The sequence below is a fragment of the Pezoporus occidentalis genome, unplaced genomic scaffold, assembly GCF_034315485.1.
Source record: "Pezoporus occidentalis ecotype Australia unplaced genomic scaffold, CSIRO_AGI_Poc_V1 ctg10, whole genome shotgun sequence".
NCBI classification, from domain to species: domain Eukaryota; kingdom Metazoa; phylum Chordata; class Aves; order Psittaciformes; family Psittacidae; genus Pezoporus; species Pezoporus occidentalis.
Genome location: NW_026912779.1, coordinates 9,568,789 through 9,587,933, shown reverse-complemented (window position 1 = coordinate 9,587,933; position 19,145 = coordinate 9,568,789). Strand labels below are relative to the sequence as shown.

The window sequence follows — 19,145 nt, the reverse complement described above, 5'->3', positions numbered from 1 at the left end:
ACGAGAGAAGAGACTGCATTAACGGACCTCTGGCCAATATCACAGGTTTTGCTGCCTGCATGACTGAGAGAAAAGGACAGTTCAGAGTTTAGAGATGAGTTTTAATGGAAGACTTCAGGAAGCAAAAGAATATATTGCTCATGGGTGACAAAAAATGCTTCCTTGTCTATGAAGCAGCACAGCAAAAAGTGCAAAGAGAGGAAAAAGGGACAGAAGAAACCTATAAGAAAGAAGAATGGGAAAAGCAGCTGGCTAAATTGTGTGAAGATAAATGGCAGCAGAACTTCACGTAATAGATTTCACAGGGTTTTTAATAGCTTGAATTTCTTACAGCAGGCAGTCAAAAATCAAGGAAGCTGCTGGCTGGTGGAGACAAGGTGGCACTGGCAAGCAGCGTTCTAGATGGAAGGGAGGAAGTGGGGAGATTTTGCAGACATCATCTGTCAAGAATAGAGATGATCATAACAGTTTGTGTGAAAAAAAAGATCATGATAGCCACCATGTTAGGAAGACAGGCAGGAGAAAGAGGCAGCAAAATGGGAGAAATGATGGTCTAGGAGACAGTCCAGGAGACAAGAAGTGTAACAGAACTGACAGAGGAAAATAGGATCAGAAAATCAGTAAGAAGTGGTAAATACCTAACCTTAAGAAGTCAAGCCAATACTGAAGTGGCAGCTGGATGTGAAGAAGCAAATGGTTATGAAACTCCAGGCAAGAGCATTACTGGTAGAGAAAGCGAGTGACTGGCAGAGAAGGGCAAGTGCATCCAGGATTCTCTCATGGCTGCCTCTGTGAGGCAATGGGGAGACCAAGTAGCAAAGGAAGGCACAAAAAATACAGGCAATGTCAGGGAGGGTGCATCTCCAAGCAAATTGGGATTGAGAAAAAGAGAGAATTACAGAAGCAAAGTCTTGGGAGGGATCTTGGTCAGGGAAGAGATCGACAAAGATTGTCCTCAGATCAAGCCATGTACAGGAACCGGAGAAGCTACAGCTTCAGAAGCTACATAGAAGTGGGAAGAAGCAGCAGCTTCTGAGAATGTGGAGACGAGAGACATGAAGAAATCAGTGGGTTTTTTCAAGGGAGACTGAATTAAAGGAATTTCATTCTTTCAAGAGCAAGAGCATGCTTGAAGGCAGAGGGTCTAAAAAACAGTGCCTAAAAATACACAAGCACAGAAGAATGGAGAGATAACAGAAGGCAGACAACTTGCGCTTGAAAGACATGACAGAGTATAAAAAGAAGGGAGCTAAGATGTGGGGAGGACAGTACAAGAGGAAGCTGGGATCTTACCTGGGCTTATTCACTCTGTCCCTTAAAAAGACAACTAGATCCTGTCAGGAGAAGGACGAAGGTTAGCAGAAAAACACCATTTTATTAGTCATGAGCAAACACAGAGGGTTTGAAGCTCCCAGCCCAGTATGAACATCTGTATGAGAGGCAGTTCAGTCTCTGGAAGAAGTCCTGACCCTATTAAAGTCAATGACAAAACTCCTGTTGCCTTCAACAGAGCCAAAATTTCACCTTGTGTCTATGGCCATTCCACTGAGACTTCCAACATGAATGCCAATTAGTGCCAGTTTCAAAGGTGACATTTGTGACACGGATACGCGCTCCACTGGGAGATGAGCTAAGATTATCAAATTGAGTTTGCATAGACCAGTAAAGGCAAGTGTGACATTCCCTGTCCTAACAATCAACTGAGGCAAACAGATACACACACAGAGAAATAGCTAGGAATTTGAATGCTTCCAAAGCATGCTAAAAATGGCATCGTTATTGATTTAAAGAAAAATAAATAAATAAATGGGATTAGTAATTCAGCCGGTGTGTGGCAGGTCTAAATGAATCAATTAGCATGTTAAAAGACATGCATAAAATAATGCTTAATTAAAAACAAAATGGGGGGGGGGAAGGAACTTTAAAGGGTAAATTGTCTCATATTTTAAATTGAATGAATACTACCTGAGGATAGCAGATTACTATTTAGAGGCTTTCAGGTGCCAAATTTATGTGACTGCCACTGTTAGCACATTCAGATTAATAGTTCAACAGTAATTGGGATATTAAACAGAATGTGTAATTTTGAGTATTTTACCTAATACTGGGTTGATCTAAGATGTAAGCAGACTGGGTACCGCAGTACCCAAAACAGTTACCCTTTTTGCTTAATTTGCATGTTGATGTTCTACATGCCTAGATCAAAACCCATGCAGTCACTGTATGATTTAATACACAATATCAATTCAATCTCCAGATAACAGTGAACACCTCCCATTTTATAAGCCTTTGCAATACACCAGTTTTACAAGTGTCTCTATGGTGAATCACTCCTGTGGTTTCCAATACTACTATCCCATTAATGAGGGTAAATCTGGGCTAATCCAGTGCAGATTGCCTCACTGTTGTGTCCTGCCTGAGTTTTATGTAGATCAGAATCTCTCCTAATGTGATTGTTTCCAATTCTCCACTCTGTTCTATTATTTTCATATAAACATTTAATCTACACTGTTTAGACCAATATAATAATGGCTTAAAGGTGTAAGGGAAAACCGCAGTCACATACAAACTACAATAATAAATGCTGGGTAGCAGGTAAGACACATTTCAACCCCTAAGAGACTGCCACTTAAAGGCAAATCTGTATCTCATTCTAAGCCAGGTTCTGAATAAATATATGATCCTATCAGGAAGTCACCACATTGCTTATGAAATGCGCATGTACAGATGCAGCCATCATCTCTGAGCAGCTGACAGTGTGCTCAGAGGAGACCAAGGCTGGTATATAGCAGGAGGGTTGCAAATCCATCCTGAAAGAGCCCTGGCAGCTCTGCATGTGGAAGCTTGCACATCACCTGCTCACACTGTACTTTGCCCTAGGAAATGCACTAAATCTTTTCACGTTATACATGCCAAATTCATCAACAGCTTTAAGAGAGAAAGAAAGACATAGATCATTTTTTAACTGTTCCCATTACGTATGAGAAAAGAAAAATTAGAATGTGTAGCACAGTGTAAACTCACTGTTCTTCTGCCACTGTGTGGAACAAGGCTTGCTCAACACCTCAGTACCTTTAAATGTGCGCCTATTAGATGAGCAATCCCAGATGAAATGAAATGAGCAATCAGGCTTTCTCAACCTGCATCGCACTGCCCAGATGGGCTCTGCTTTTGCTCAGCATGTAGCTCTCCCCTGATTTCAACTGCAGTCTTGTGCACACATCACAGGTAGAATACACTTGATTGGTTTGATATCATAGCGGTGTCAAAGGGCACAATCCCAACATGCTGAACATGAGCTACCCAAGTGCCTGACGTCAGGCTCTGAGTGACCGCACCAGTGTTGGAGAAAGAAAGCTGAGAAACAATGGTTTTTCATCCTAAAGCTGCAGACTAGGCAGGTTTTTATTATGGAGACACCAACTCATCCATTCCAGAAGAGGGGTGGAGGGGGGTGCTATGTGTATATGTGTTGAGTAAGGAGGAGATAGGTTTAATTAATCTTAAATGCCTTTGCAATTCAAGAATTGTAACCCTGGATCAGTTCCTGTACTAACATGATTAGCAAATATTGACTTTTGAGTACAATAATAATGTGTCATCTGAAACCCTTGATAAGTAACTTAAGTACTTCCTTAGCTTGCATCTTATTAAATTAGATGAGGTACGGTTGAGACATATTACACAAAGACATTGAAATGAGAAATCAGACCTAAAGATTTTAGCATTGATTAAGGAAAGTCAAAAGTTACAATAAAGATGAAACTCTGTGGCCTGTATTCTGATCCCCATCCCTCGCTGTGAGTACAGATCACCTCACTCTAACGCTCCTACTGATGCTAGGGAGCTATTCCAAATTTGTTTCACTATTTACTAACATGGATGTGTTTTCTTTGGAGTTCTTTGGAGTGGGGTGAAGTCGCTATTTTCTGTTTTTGCAATACCGTAGTTCTTATACTTGTAACAAGGGTAAACATTTGCTATTTGTGACTTTTTGACATGCAATCCATCATTCAATTATGTCTGATGGCCACATAATGTCAGTTTTATGGAAGGTTAACTGGCACAGGTTTTGAGCTTTTGAAGTTAATGTAAGGGAGAACGAGGAAGGCGTCGCACTTGTGTGTCTGTGAATATGGTAAGTATAATGTACTCAAATCTGTTCATGAGGTTTAGTTTAAAAATGTGTACAGCAGCTCAACCAAGAAAGGAGTTAAAAGATGTGATACTCCTCAGATGCAACCTGACAAATCTTGCTTTATTGATTAGTTTTCAAAGGCAGTGCAGTGAGAGCACTACACTTACAATAGACTGGAATGAGGAGAAGGGGGGGAGGAAAAAAGCTCCAAATGTCATCAAAGCAAATGGTCTGTGAATGTTGCTTCAAAGCTAGTCATTAGTTGCCAGGGTATTTTGCCACAAACCTTGTAAAGAGGTTTTCCTGGAGGAGAAGGTATGACAAAATGCACTTCTTGGCAAGATGACTTCTGCTTAAATAGCAGGACACATTAATTCTTGCTTGATACATAAAATTAATTAGAGGATTAACATCCTTTATGAAATTTTGCCAGAGATTTTTTCCTTTTTACCAGGAATAGACCCCAGGCCTTTTCTGTACTCTAATGAAATTGCAAATTGACTTGTGTTCAAATGATGCTTGACTAAAATGAATAATTAAAAATGTATTGCTAACAATGAGATGGGTCAGCTGATATTTTCAAGGATTAATTAGTTTCAAGAACCATCTTTCTTATGTAACACAGTAAAGGCCAATGCCAGCACACCTTTTTTTCATGCAGTATTCCCCTTGAAGTCAATGGACCCATTCTGTTCCCAATTATTCAAGGTTTTATTCCAGATTCAATCTGTTTAGAGTGGGCTTTCCTTTACGGTAATTCAGAGAGGAGCTACGCCTGAAGGAGTTGAGCTGTTATTTTATCTACAAGTCAATGAGCCCAATTCCTCTCTTTATTAGGGTCTGATCCAAAACCACACTGAACCGGTGGGAGTCTCCTGTTCGTCTTCATTAGGCTTTGCATCAAGGCCAGAAAAGCGCATTACCGTAAGCCCCAAATACCTTTACAGAGGTGAACAATGTAGCATCAGTGTAAGATCTCTGTGACTGCAAAAGGAATCAGGATTCCATTTTCCATAGGGCAACAAGTGGATAAATGGGGAAAAGCTAAGACTAAAGGGAATAAGAAAGCCTGTGTGTGTATGTGCGCATGCTGGCCCATAAAACGTTGAGATTTGCTGCTTTCCAACATGAATAAGGAGGTTCAGAATCTAGGAAAAATGACTCAACATAAAGTTTTCAGAAGCAGATCAGGAATCTAATTCTCAGATTTTTCTCAAGTTTCAGGTATTTCATTTCCCAAAGCACCTATGTGCAGTTCCTTAGTTTCCATTTTCACAGGTGCCTTGAAAATCCCACTGAAGGCCTGTCTGTTTCTTTACACGCCTTTGAAAATTGGCTGTAAGTCCCCATTTTCAAGAGTGACTTGCATATTGTGGCATCTGACTCTGGCTGAAAGCCACACAAAGCAACATTTGGAGGTTAAGAGCAAAAAGCTGGGAAAAACTGCCCTACTACTGTGATTCTATCCCGTTTTGGTATTTGAGTTAGTTCATTTAGGGCTGATGGGGGTATATTTGCACATGCCCTGCAGAAGTTTTCTGGGGTACTTTGAAAACTTAACTGTTAGCTTCATGTAAGGTGAGATTTAGGGAGGCACAAAAGGTGCAAAGGGAGCTGGTGATTAGAGCTGAAGACCCAACTGGTAACTTGCTGCTGAAAATCTCTTTCACTGATCTTTCACTTTTAAAATATGAAATGTCTGAGTTGCTTCCCCAGTGTGTGCAAATCAGCGTGCTCCACTTTTGAAATTCCTTAATCACCTCGTGTGTTTGTAAAAGGTCCCTTTCTGCAATGAGAGTTTTAAAGAAGGAAACCTAACATTCAATTTCAGTGTTTTCTCAAAACACTTTCTAATTCTCAAAACGCTTATTTCTACTTGCACGTTTCTGAGTTCCTGTCTCCGATGGATTTTTCAGATGTGTTTTATGTTGTGTTATGATGTTTCTAATTTGGGTGATGAAAGGTTAAAAGATATGCCTGTATGAAATTACCCAATGACTCTTGTGAACTAACATCGTATCTTATTGAGTATGATCACTCTGTCATTTGCTTTGGCTACAGTAAAGCTTTCAGATACAGTAGGAATAAGCTGGGATCCCCGGAGCCTACTGTAGAATTTGAAGGGGGGCAAAAAGACATAGTTTCCTTGCCTAAGACTTTCTAGTCATGTGTAAAGAGACGATGCTCTGGAAAATGTTGTTTTTCTTTGGCTGCCCTTTAGTCAGATCTTCTCACTGCTGGCATTGTGCAGAGTCAGCTTAAAAGGTGTATTTAGCATTGAGGGATTTGGTAAATACTGCTTTATTGTGTTCGTACTCCCTACAGGGCATTCTGAAGAGATGAATAATAAGTGTGAACAGGAAGAGCAAGTTTCCAGTCCTGTCAAATTAATTAGAGCAGCGTAGAATGAAGTGAGCTTTGCCATTAGGTAGGTTGAAAACAGGCAAAGGGACTCACTCGGGCATATACAAAAATGTTACCCCACTACTATTATTATTGTTTTCTTTTGAATCAGATATAAAATGTAGCTATGTTTTGTTATCCACAACAAAACCTCTCTCAAATACTGGGCATATAAATAAAATGGAGCTGGATATGCAGAGCTAACCCCCTGCTGTGGCAAAAGCAAAACTTGCCAAGCGATGACGCTGCCCTTATAGCTGCTGTTGGAGAAGTGTTTCCTTACAGCTTTAAGGGAATTAGTGACACCCCAGCTCAATGTCATTTAAGTCCGTAAAGATGCTTTAGAGTTTGACTCAGCTCCCAGCTGTAAAACTGCCCCTCCAGTTTGCCAGCCGCCTGCTTCATAATTTTCTGAGACTTGCATTTTTCCTCATAGCAGCCCAAAAAAGCCATTCTTGGTGTCATACTTGGGCTCTAGTTTGTGTCTTTTCCTAAAGTCTTTTCAAACAGCCATCAACCTAGGAGGTAAAAAAAGGTCTGATCCAAATCCTGCTTGAGTCAGTGGAAAAGATTCCTGCTGAATGAAGTGAGGGCTGGATGAGATCAGTAGACCCTATTTTTTCATTCCCTGCTTAGACAGGAGCGATCTCTATTGTCCATTTCCAAGCTCTGGTAAGAAATGACTCAAACTCTGAGGCTACTGCTTCTCTTGAAAACTACTCCCCAGACTAAACACATCATCTGACAAGAAAATTATCCTCCCTCTCCCCTTTATCAGAACCCACCCTCTTTACTTCATTCCTCTGGAAAGCCTTAATTCTGATTCTCCTTCCATTGTGTCTCCCCATTTCAAGTGATAATTAAGCATGTAACATATTTCTCCTGCACTTTGCATTTGTTCTTATTGAGGTGCTTTCATACTTCCTTCTAACTAAGCCCTTCCAATTCTTTGAGTATTTTATTACTCTTCTGTGACTTCTATACATAAACCTTCTTTCTCTCACTCACCTTCATATGATGTCTAGAGATATGAACTACCTTACCATAGCATGCTACAGCAGCTATCCCTATGGATGAGAATATTTGGGTGGGATTCATTTGATCCTTGGTGTTAGTCACCCTGGATTACCTTTCAGCTGATGGAGGAATGGGGAGGGAAGACAACTGCAGGGCCTAATTATGTCATCCTAAAGCAGAGGTTTAAAACAGCTCTGACTGTGTCCAAAAGTGTGTGTTTCTCTACTGGGAGACCCCTGCAGGGGTCTAGAAAGGCTGGTGTGGCTGTGAAGGCATCTCCCATGGACATCTCCCATTATGTGATGTGAGTCACCCTTGGAAATGTGCAGCTGGAAATGTTGTGCAGAGTGGCTTTGAAAGGGAACAAATGCCATGTCTAACCGAATAAAGCTGTTCTGCAAAACTTCTTCCACTAACTTCTTACCCGTGGAGGCTAACAAAAATGAAGCATTTTTATAACCTTGGAAGTTCCCACTTTGATGTTTTTAGAATGGAAAGTTGTGGTTGCTGCTGCTGTTTGTGTTGAAAAGCGTTACAATGAAGATGCACCAGATTTCTAAAGTGGATTAACAAAAATTATGCTGAAACATGAATGAAGTGTCTCAGTGGTCCCTGCATTCCATCCCCAGTTTAGCCTTAGGTTTCTTTTTCTAATTTGGGTTTTCACAGAGAATTTCAAACTTCTTATGCTCAGCCTGCTTCAGGACAAAATCACACTTTAAATGGGGGGATTTCCAGCTAAATTGAGATAGGAGAGTTAGCTCCTGCTCCCTTCTGTTCTTCATAAACAGCTTTCCTCAAGCTGTGTCTCTGTTTCTCTCTCTTACAGAACAGATACGGGAATAGAATACGGGAATACTTCAGATTTTGCTCCACTTGCCCTATTTTTCCAAAGCTGCAATTTAGATATCGCTGTTGGCCTCTGATAAGCACAGCTTGTTCTCCAGCTCTCCATGTACCACATTTGACCACGAGGGTGTGGAGAGTGACACAGAAGGTCAAGGAGAAAATCTCATCCTTACACTTTTTGGTCCAAAATTCATCTGATATGAATCAGCACAGCTCAGCTGACTATTGCTTTGCTCCTCTGAAGAACTCAGAACTCGCTATGGTACATTTCTGTGCCATATAAAGCCAAGGAGAAGGCATATCACTGAATGTTCTCTCCTTTTTAGGGTGGATGCAGTGGCACAGGAGTCAAAAATACCAGCTTGTTGAAAGAAAACATGATGAAGAGTGCCTCAAACCCATGACATTCCTGCAAGCAGGCTGTTACAACTGATTTTCTTTCAGCTCCCTAGCTTCAATTTTTGGCAGCCGCTTTAGAGAAGCCAAGGGCGTCCTGCTCTAGGACCTACAGAAGGAAGATGGTCCACAAAGGGAATAGTTTCGGCACTGGGGACAATAAGTGGTCTGGGGCCTGAGACTTAGAGACAGACACTCCCTTCTCTTTTTGAGAGAATTTCAAAACGCTTTGGTTTTCATTCAAATTAGAAAAACTCAACCATTTTACAATTGCAAAACCCTCCATAAAACTGAATGATCTTTCTCCCCACAGCTCCATCTGAAACAGATGGAAATTTCTTCAGTGAAGTGACCACTTAATTGAAAATATGTGATACCAAATTAATACCATTTCAGCAGGTACTGGGAAGACAAATGAAGATTGTCCATCCTTCTCTAGGTGTCTCAGACAACTACCTATTGCTTTTTTAAGGTGCCTGGCGGATGGGAAGTCATTTAAACGATGCTTGTTGGCTCCCAAACAGAAGAAATAAATGAACACAAAAGAGCAAGATTTCAATTAAAGTTCATCATGTAAAACAGGCCTCATGCCTTCCCTGACCACAGAGATTAGCTTTTGTGTCTGGAATTGCATTTCATAAACCTCCTCCCTCGACACGGAACATCTGCTCCCTTTAGGACTATTGTTTTACACCCATAAATAAAACATAAAATTATATTTTTGTCACTCTTCAGGCCAGATCTTCAGCTGGCATAAATCAATGGCAAGCAGTCAACCTCAGCAGAGCTCTGCTGACTTAACCCAAATGAGGATCTGGCCCTTGACGCTTTGGTGCTGAAGAAAATAATGGGTCTGGGCAGAGAGTGTGGGACATTGTTTATCAGAGAATGTGTGTGAAACTACATGGAGCAAGTAACCATAAAGCATGATTGATCTCTCCAGCATATTTTAACACTTTTTTTTTGAGTGTTTACTGAAACCTTTTAGGTAGTGCAGTCTTCTCAGATATCATTTTATATTTGAAAAGCTTTCTAATTCATCATGAAAAGTTACGTGTCGCTCCAATGAACCTCTAGCTTCAATTACTTGCTGTGCAAATGGTTGGCCTGCATTTTGACCAATGTTTATGGTGCTTGGCAATTTTTCAGTAGCTACTTTACCCTGATATGATTAATTTCTTGCATAATATGAGGTTTTGCATGTGTGGAGCTGAAATAATCCTACTAGGCAGAAGAGAAATAAAAGAGCTTGTGTATTTCAGCTTTGAAAACATCTGAAACATAACATCACAATTTTAAGCGTGCCAATGATAATACAAGTTAGCCATGGATGAAGACGACCACAAGAGACATGAAGTTCCTGATGGGATTCAGCAGCATGAAAGTCATTACTTGGCTAGTAAGGTCAGCATACTAGATCATAGCTGGGCAGCCCCAGAAACAGGGAAGCAAGAGACAAGCCTGGAGCTCATCGTACGTGACTGCAGCGGTACAAGAATGGCTGCTGGTACTCGTCTGCTTTCTTGAATGTCAAACCCTTCTCTGCATGCTTGTCTCCCTTTGCACCAGAAGTGTTAACGTGTATTAACTACCCTGAAGTAAATGCAGGTAAAGCTTGAACAAATAAATCTTAATTTGAAAATGTGTTTAGCTTTAAGCACCTGAGAAATCTCACTGGTGTCATGCTGGTTTGTTTTAGTTTCTTTAGCTGGATCAGACTTCAGAGTAGCTGAGCAGATAGTGGCATTTGGATCTGCACGACCCTAAAAAGACAAATAACGCTGATGACTTCTTTTGAAAGGATTTGAGGAGAATGAGGTATCCAACCCCTACTGCATTCTAAAGCAGAAACACATTTCCATAAGACCTGGAACTCAGTTCTCCTTAGGCTCTGTAAAATGAGCAATATGGAACATTGTCACCCAAGCTGTCTGCCTGCTTCTGCCATATCAACAGATAACACCTGCTCTGATTCAGTTCATCATTTACTGTCTTACTACAAGCACATCCTCTTTGGTGAGTTAAACTAAAATATTGTGCCATAAACTCAAGAGGCTGTTTGGTGGGCATGTGATGCCACATGCCGATTCATGGGGAAAGTCATCTTCAACAGAAGCTGCAAAGCCGATCGCTGGAGGTGGTAGCCTCTTACTTTCAAAAGAAGCCCTTAGGTGCCTTCAAAATCCCAACCTCCATATTTTTACATAATACAATCACACATTTGTCACCTTAACAGAAAGCACGTCTATACTGCAAATTCCAGTAGAGTGAAGAGGTACTCAGACTAGCTGTAAATGAGCTAGCCATAAATGAGCCTGCTTCCCGACAGGATAAATTAGCCCATACGGAGCTAACACCGCCAAAAAGCAGGGTAAATTAGTCCTCTTGGTGTTCTCTGCTGTCTCATCTTGAGTGCGTCCGGTATCCACAATGGTTCATTTACAGCTAGCTTGGGCATTGTCATGTGGACATACTCAGAGCAATATAGTTAGTATTGCTATAATAAGAGCACAGGAACTGATAATGGGGGTTAGTTACCTTTTACCTTTGCTCGGTACAGAGGGGCCAAGTCAGAGGTGACAGCAATGCAGAAAGACCTCACTGAATTCAGCAGTTATTTCTGCTTACAGGAATGTACACAAATTAGATGGTCATCTTGGGTGATAATGAATACTGGGTCATCCTGAACCCAAGAAATCACTTTACAGCCACAAAGATAGGCTACTACCATCATTTGATGTTGAGCCTTTTTGCTTTTTAACTTTTTTTAAGCCAGCCTTTTGTAACACTTTCTGTTTAAAATAAACAGGTGATATATGTGGGATTAGTTGACCTACCCTCAGTAAGTCAGCCAGTTTGGTCCTTCAAGTTCTAAAGAGATTGAACATTATTTAGATTTTAACATTATTTTTTAATATCTAAAGACTACATCTTTGTGGATCTCAAACACTTTGAATGGTTTTGAATGAAAAAAAAATGCATTAAAAGACTTAAGAAACATGTTAGAAAATTACCTGAATCAGCTGGGTTCAAAACAGGTCATGGGTATCTGAAGCAACATCTATCCCTGAAATCTGAAGAGACATGGAACTTCACAAGGCACCTACATGGACAAAAGAAACAGAAAATTGAGCAAAGATCAATCTATCCTTAACAATTTTAGATGCATTGATAGGTAGGAAACTGCTCAGTGTAACTACACTTCCACTGCCAGGGAAGTGCTTAAGGCAGTATGGCTTATTTCAGGTAGGTGAAGTCAAATTAGCTATGCCAATAAAAGCTGCACCAGTATATCTGCATCTGACAATTAGCACTTAGACCAGCACTGCTACCTGGCAAAAAATCACATCCAATTTAATGCACACATGCCAGCATGACCTCTAACACCAACTGCAGATATATCACGTTAACAGAATTCTATAGGTTTCAGAAATCAATTTCATGCAATACTGCATAATTTTACAACCAGATAATGCAACATATGAAAAACACTTCAAATCGCTGGCTGATTTATGTGTTCTTTCTTGGTACCATGAAGAGTGAAGGAACCAACTTTAAAATGCCCTAGTGCTATATCCAGTTCCCCACTCGGTACTCTGCCTTGTGTAGACTGCAGCAAAGTGGGGGAGAGCGATCAGCCTGTGATGAAACCTCCTTGGAAACGTGAATGCGGCCCTTTCTTTTTCAGTATTTACTTACAGATGAGTGTACCCCTGAAGAACTATAAACAGCTGAGAGCAAAAAATAAAGGGACCTCTGAAAAGTTTTATGTCCTCCGAACTATAAATGTCAGGTGGCAATAGCGGGCAGTTTATTTTTTCTGTAGGTATATATATTTATTTATTTATTCCATGAAAATATTTTCTCTGACAGAAAATAATAAAATAAAAGTGAGCCCATCACTGGCAGCTTTATGAAATACAGATATAAATTTTGTGGTACTGATGAATGCCTTTAATAAGTTGAGTTGACAATTATTTTTTGTCTCCTGTCCAAAAGAAAATAATGTGCATATTAAAAAGTGCTCGCTTCTTTAGGTTTTGGTGGTTTGGATTATTCTTCTTTCAGAGAGCGGAGGGGTAATGAAAAGGACCAGCCAGAAGCAACACACCCAGAGAGCTGTGTAAAAATCCAGACAGGGCAAAATGTTGGTACAGCAGCAAAGAACCACAACGGGCTGGGTAACTTCGGGAACAGCATTTGCCAGAACAAGCATCACATTTTTACTGAGCTAAGGGCCAACATGGGATGTGAAGATTCGGAGCTGAGCACGTGCACATGGCTGGGGGCAAGGGGCACAAACACACCATTTTCCAAAGGTGGGATTCCTCACTACTGTGCTTTCCCTCCCCAATTAAGGGTTGAAACAAGCCACTGGAATCTACTGTATGTCCTGGGGAAATAAACGCCCTGGCTGCTCTCCAACTTGTATTTCACCCTTTCTACAGCAAACAAACAATAGGCCAAGTAGGATGTTGTACATCACCCTGGAAAAAAAAATAAAATAAAGTGAAGTATTGATAAACTGAGATTAATTTTTACAAAAATGGTTATATCAAGTGCATATGCTTTGCCTCTTGGCCATTATGGAAATGTCAGGGGTTTAATTGGCAGCTGTGAATAGCAGCACCTGCAAACAGCTCAGGGCTTGTTCCTGTGGTCTGGCAACATTCTTACTTTATGCTTTAAATAAAGGCTTACTCACTGAGACAGAAATAACTGACAGTGCGTGATTGATGATTGCCCATCACGCAATAGCTGACATCTACCATTCACTGAATCCATTTACAATTTCACTTCCAGATTTCATTAACAGGGCCGTGACATCTAGGAACGGGATTGATACAGATGGCAGCTCAGTTACAGAGTTCAGCTGATGCTCAGCGTATGTTAAGCATGGAAAACAGATTATTATGAGCTCCAATCTATCTCATGTGGTATATTTTGGAAACCCTATCTGTTTACTCCAGGTAACCTTTTATAGTTCTATTTATCCTGCCTAGTTTCAAACCAGATAGCAATTTTCCATAGTGGAGAATTTATAGTGCCATTTGCAACACGCGTTTATAAAATACTTACTTCCGTGAAATATTAAGACAAGATTTTGGCATTCTAAAGGTTCCCTTTTCGCTTAAGGAGGAAACAAAAAAAAACGCAAGCACATAAAATCTGTAATTTCCCTCATCACAGATATCCTCTTCTGAGCAAAACAAATGGCTCGCTCCCCACCGCACACCTGCGTAGGTCTTAAACCCCAGTGGCCATGGAGCTCAGAGGCAAATAAAGAGGTTTCCAGCTAGAGGGGCCAGTCCCACTCGGCTCAAAACTCCGGCTGACCTTTGCCTGAGATGGGACACAGCGTCCTGCAAATCCTTGTTTTTATCTCAAGCTCATCGGGTTTGGCACAGGCTGTTCTTCAGGAAGGCTGAGGCTCAAAATGCAATTTTCCATTGTCATTAAGAAGCTGGGCCAGATATCAGGTCTTAAGTCTGCAAACCCCAGAAAGTCTGGAGCTGCTCAGACACAGGATTTCAAGTTGTCTTGCTGTTAGGGGAGGGACGTCTCTAAAATTCAGAGTCCCCTTCAGATGAAGGGCTGAATTAGAATGATTCTCTGTAAAAGTAAAGAGTCACAGTCTAGAAAACACTCATACCCACCTACTCCATGCAAATAAACAGTCTTAAAACCTAGCCTTAAGAGAGGAGAGTAAGAAGCGAGCAGGGTAAAAACCACATATAACACCTCATCCAAGCAAGCAAGGTTGTTGCTTAATGGGTTCATGCACCTGCTCTTGTGCAGCTCAGCTGCTGAAGAAATGCACGATGTGCAACAGCTTTTTTTTACCATTATCAGCTGTGCTTTTCTAGCTCAGTTTGTGAAGTTCTGGGTGCCTCCTCACCAAGCCCTCTCTAGGAACGCACCTCTCTTGGGCAAGTGCTGCAGCAAAGTCTGAAAGCAGGTAGAGAATGAAGGCTCTTGGGGCAGCTGCCAGAAGCTTCAAGCAGGCAGTCTTAGTTTTCACATCAGTCCATGACCCTTACTTTTGCATAAGCCCAGCTTTCAAACCCTGTGAACACAGACTGGACCCTCTGCCAGCTGCTTTATCGCTTTTTATCTTCTTGAAGTCGACACAGCTTCACCCTCTCCTACTTTGCCATTAGTAGGGTCTTCTGAAACCCAAATTTGTGCTGTTCTTATTCTTACAGCCAAAAGATCACTCAATGGAAACTGGTACTAATGCAATTCTTTAGCAGGTGCAGAGATAGCCAGTTTCCAGACTGACACTTGTAATGGCTTCCCAGAAACAGCTCTGTTTCATCTCAAACTTGCTGAGCCAAATCCATTCCTTCCGTATTTCAACCAACTTTGCACATTTAAGCCACTACTTCAGTCTCCATACGTAATTGCATGCAGTTCTTCTTGTACAAAATGCAGTGGTTCTTTTCTTTATTATGGTCATTTAAAGCAATTAAAGATGATCACACACAAACCTGAGAATTAACATTGTGCAAATATTTATGCAGGAGCTAAAGCTAAGACTTTTCCCCCTTTCTGGGTGAAATGTGGAAGATTTGTTCCAGAAAAAACAAATACATTGTCCAGTTTAACTAAAGGCAGCAGGAAAAGCCTTCCTTTCTACCTCATTTAAAAAACTTCTGGTGCTCTTCATAAAGAAAACACCCTTCTTCCCCATGTACCTTTGTTTATATGTGCCATCACTGGTAGTAACAGATGACAGTACAGAGGTTTTCCAAGAAATTCCCATAAAATTATAGTAAGAACCTTTCCATAATATGGTTAAATTTAACAATGCAAAAAAGACCAAATATACATGACAAATGCAGCAACTGTAACAGAAACAGCTACAGCTACCCCTGCCTTTGGAAATGAGGACCAACCCATATGCATGTGTTTAAACAGGCCTTTAAAAGGCTAACTTAGGCACCCCTTTCTTATTCCTGCTTCTGTTATTCTGGTTCAGCTGAATGGATGTGCACTGATTTTTTTTTTGCTGTGTAACAAACAGCTGGAGGTGCTGGAGTATTATTTGCTATTCCTAGTAAATATCTTTTAAAAAGCACACTGAGGAGCTACTTTAGCCTGACACTCAGATGGGTGGTCAATGCCACCTCCCTGCAGCGAAGCCTGGAGGCAGCATGTGCCCGGGTGCTCTGTTGAGCAGGGACCCAAAAATAGGGCAGATGCACCCAAAAGCCAGGAAGAACACAACTCCACTGCAATTTTAGATGTTTAAGTGCAGGATTCCGGCTCTGAGCTACTTATCAGGGCTCTCCATAGCAAGTGGGCAGGAATAAATACTCCCAGGTTGTGAATCTTCTCTGGCTATGGTAGGCATCTAAACCAGGTGCAATCAGTCATGACCTCGAAGTGCCTGTTTCCTACCACTGACTAGATGAAACATTCAAACGACTGGCTTAGACACAGGCATCTAGTCCCCAGCCCTCTAAAATGACACAAGACACATGTCATTCATAATAAAACAAAATCTTTAGAGAAACCTTACTCATGCTCCTGGAATGGAGAATTGACACGTCTACAGTTCTTTCCTTTTTTCTCTTTAACGCCTGCATGATGCTGCTTCATCAATTTTCAGGAAGGAAAGAGATGAAACGGGAGAGTCAATACATTAAATAGTATCAGGAGGATCTCTGCTTCTTCCTTGTTGCTATGGGCAGCCTGGGGATGCTGCAGCATGGTTTCCTAACAGAGAGAAAGGTGTGTCCAGCAAGACAAAGCTCAACTTGTGGGTGAAGTACTGTCCCAGAGTTTTACTATTCAACAGGACACTCTGTTGCCTTCGATGTGGCTTGAAGCTTTGAGGCAGAGCACAATAAAGGCAGTTAGAGCTAACCTGCTGGCGTGGCACCAAGGCAGAGCAGGGAGCACACACTGCCTCTCTGCTGCTGATGGAGCTCCTGAGTACAATAACCACCAGGACATGAGTGATGAAGGACAGCTTGGGGTAGTAATATTTGCTACTAGCTTAGCTAGTTCCCTGAGAAAATGTCTTTAGGTATTTTGTTTCTTTGTGACTCTGGTGTATTCTTATCCCCAAATGTCCCTTACAACGCTAGGATAACAGGGGAGAGACAGATGCCTCCACCAGCATATGCCAAGGACTCCACTTACACCCATAATTACTGCCTACTTTGACTTGCTCTCCAGAGGCATCAACTTTCCTGTATGCAATATACGCAAACCAGAGGAGATTTTTGTGCTTAAAATTAAGTGCCTAAATCCATGCATGCGAATCTGGGACAAACATACTCCCAGGACTACTTCTGAAGGTAAAATCTTCAATGATTTTGATGCACTCAGATCCTGGCACCATGGGGAAGTCTATTAAAAAATAAAGAAAAAAAGCCAAAACTTATTTTACACTGAGAAGAATGATTTGTAATAGATTAAAGCTGTACTCAATGACAAGCATGCAAAACAAACTGCTTTTTTGGATATACATCATCCATCTGGTGCTCTCAATTAGGCAGGGATGCAGTGTAAAAGCGGTATGCGGTTAGGTAATAAAAGATCAAATCAAAATGTGTACTTGGAAGGGAGAGGTGGAAAGGTCAGGCCTGACACACTCCCTGCATCACTTCTTCATTTCTGAGCTCTCCCTTTTGCAATCAGTACATTCCTGCAGCATAATGGGGAATCTGGCACAAAGTTCTTCACAATACGTTTCTTTATGATTACCTAGGAAAATATAAATGCTGCGTTCTCAGAGCCAAAGAGCACCTCGAATTTCCAGGAGAGGCTTTGGGTATTACTCTGAATTCCAAACAGCAGGCTTTAAAAAATATTTCCATTTTAATTATCTCAAAACTTCAAGAGCTGACTGCAAATGGCATAAAATGGCGTAAAATAAATGGCCCTGTAAACTGTGCAAACAAATGTGTTAACAGATACTGGCTAAGGTGCTACTTTTCAGTGTCTCCAGTTGCCTCAAGAGTTCCAACTGGCAATTGCAATTGTTTTCAGCTCTGTCCCTTATTTTCCTTTCAATAACAACACATCCATATATAACGTAACGAAACACAATGTGATCCAAGGTAATCCTGTCGAAATGAAAATGTGCCTTGGATCAGACCCTTGTTCCTATATGGATGGTGAGCATTTGATCTGTATTTATTGCATTTGGGCTGAAGTGTGCAGATGAATAAGTGTCCTCAGTTGGGCAGTTAGCAGATCTTTACTTATAATTTATAAATAAAGACCGTGTTCCCATGAACAATGGCTTAGTGCAGGCTACTAAGCATCGCCCTTGTGTCACCCACTCAAATAACCCCCTTTCCTTTTCTGCATGGCTCTGGTTCAATTCTTAACAGGGTTACCCTGTCTCATATCTCAAAGGCACATGGTGTGGCACTCAATTGTTATTTTGAAATGGAGGAGAAAATTGTTTTAGCAGACACCAGAAAATATCAGAGATAAATCAACTCTGGGATGTCCCAGGAAAAAAACCAGCTCCCCTAAGGAAGGGGAGAGAAAAGACAAGAGCAGAGAAATATGTATTTACGCTACTCAGCCTTGTGAAATCAGGGGAATCTTCCCCCATCCAGAAAATTTAACCCCAATTTACTTCTAGGATAATATTTTTGCTTGAAAGGAAAGGAAGCCATTCCACCTCCATCCCTGCTTCTGTTTACACAGACTTATTGTGCAACTCATCCATGCTGTTGATCCTCTTACACTCTGAATCATGACATTTGCTTGGACCATTATGATAAAACCACATTTGTTTCTGGCAGATAAAATCTCTCTTTTGCATGCATGAGGGCAGACAACACAGTAACAAAAACACAGGCCTGAGAGGAAAACACGAGTTCCTCGGGACAGCATGTTGAAAAGGCAGAAGTGTGTCAGGAGTGAAACAAGGGGCCACCAAACCGGTGTAAATAAAATTCTGCTGCAAGGCTGTTTTTCACTGCCAAGAAGGTGTAAAGAGGCTTCAGGATTAATGAGAATCAAGCCCTGAGGCAGAGGAGACAGATGTTGGCTTGTAGCCCACAGATAAATTAATGGCAGATAGCAGAGTAGAGCCTAGGATTTACCCCAACAGCGTAACTCAACTGATTTTAACATAACCATACACCCCAAGAATTTGATACCAAAGGCTGCAGTGCTTTACACTGCATGGACAAAGTGAAGGCAGAGGACAAATACATAAGGGATGACGGTATCTGCACAGGTTGTCCACAGAGGTGGTAGATGTGCTGTCCCTGGAGACATTCAAGGCCAGGCTGGATGTGGTTCTGGGCAACCTGATCTAGTTCAAGGTCCCAGCTCACTGCAGGGGGGTTCAACTAGATGACCTCTG

At 41.3% G+C, this 19,145-nt stretch overlaps 1 long non-coding RNA gene across 2 annotated transcripts in view; it reads right to left on the bottom strand.

The window, feature by feature from the left end:
* Positions 1–19,145, bottom strand: part of LOC134159893 (uncharacterized) — a 48,405-nt gene that overhangs the window by 4,382 nt on the left and 24,878 nt on the right. For both annotated transcript variants that reach the window (XR_009963348.1, XR_009963350.1), the window contains 2 exons: positions 11,818–11,906; positions 10,465–10,566 (listed from right to left, as the gene is read on the bottom strand). This is a non-coding gene — a long non-coding RNA (uncharacterized LOC134159893). The remainder of the gene's footprint in view (positions 1–10,464; positions 10,567–11,817; positions 11,907–19,145) is intronic.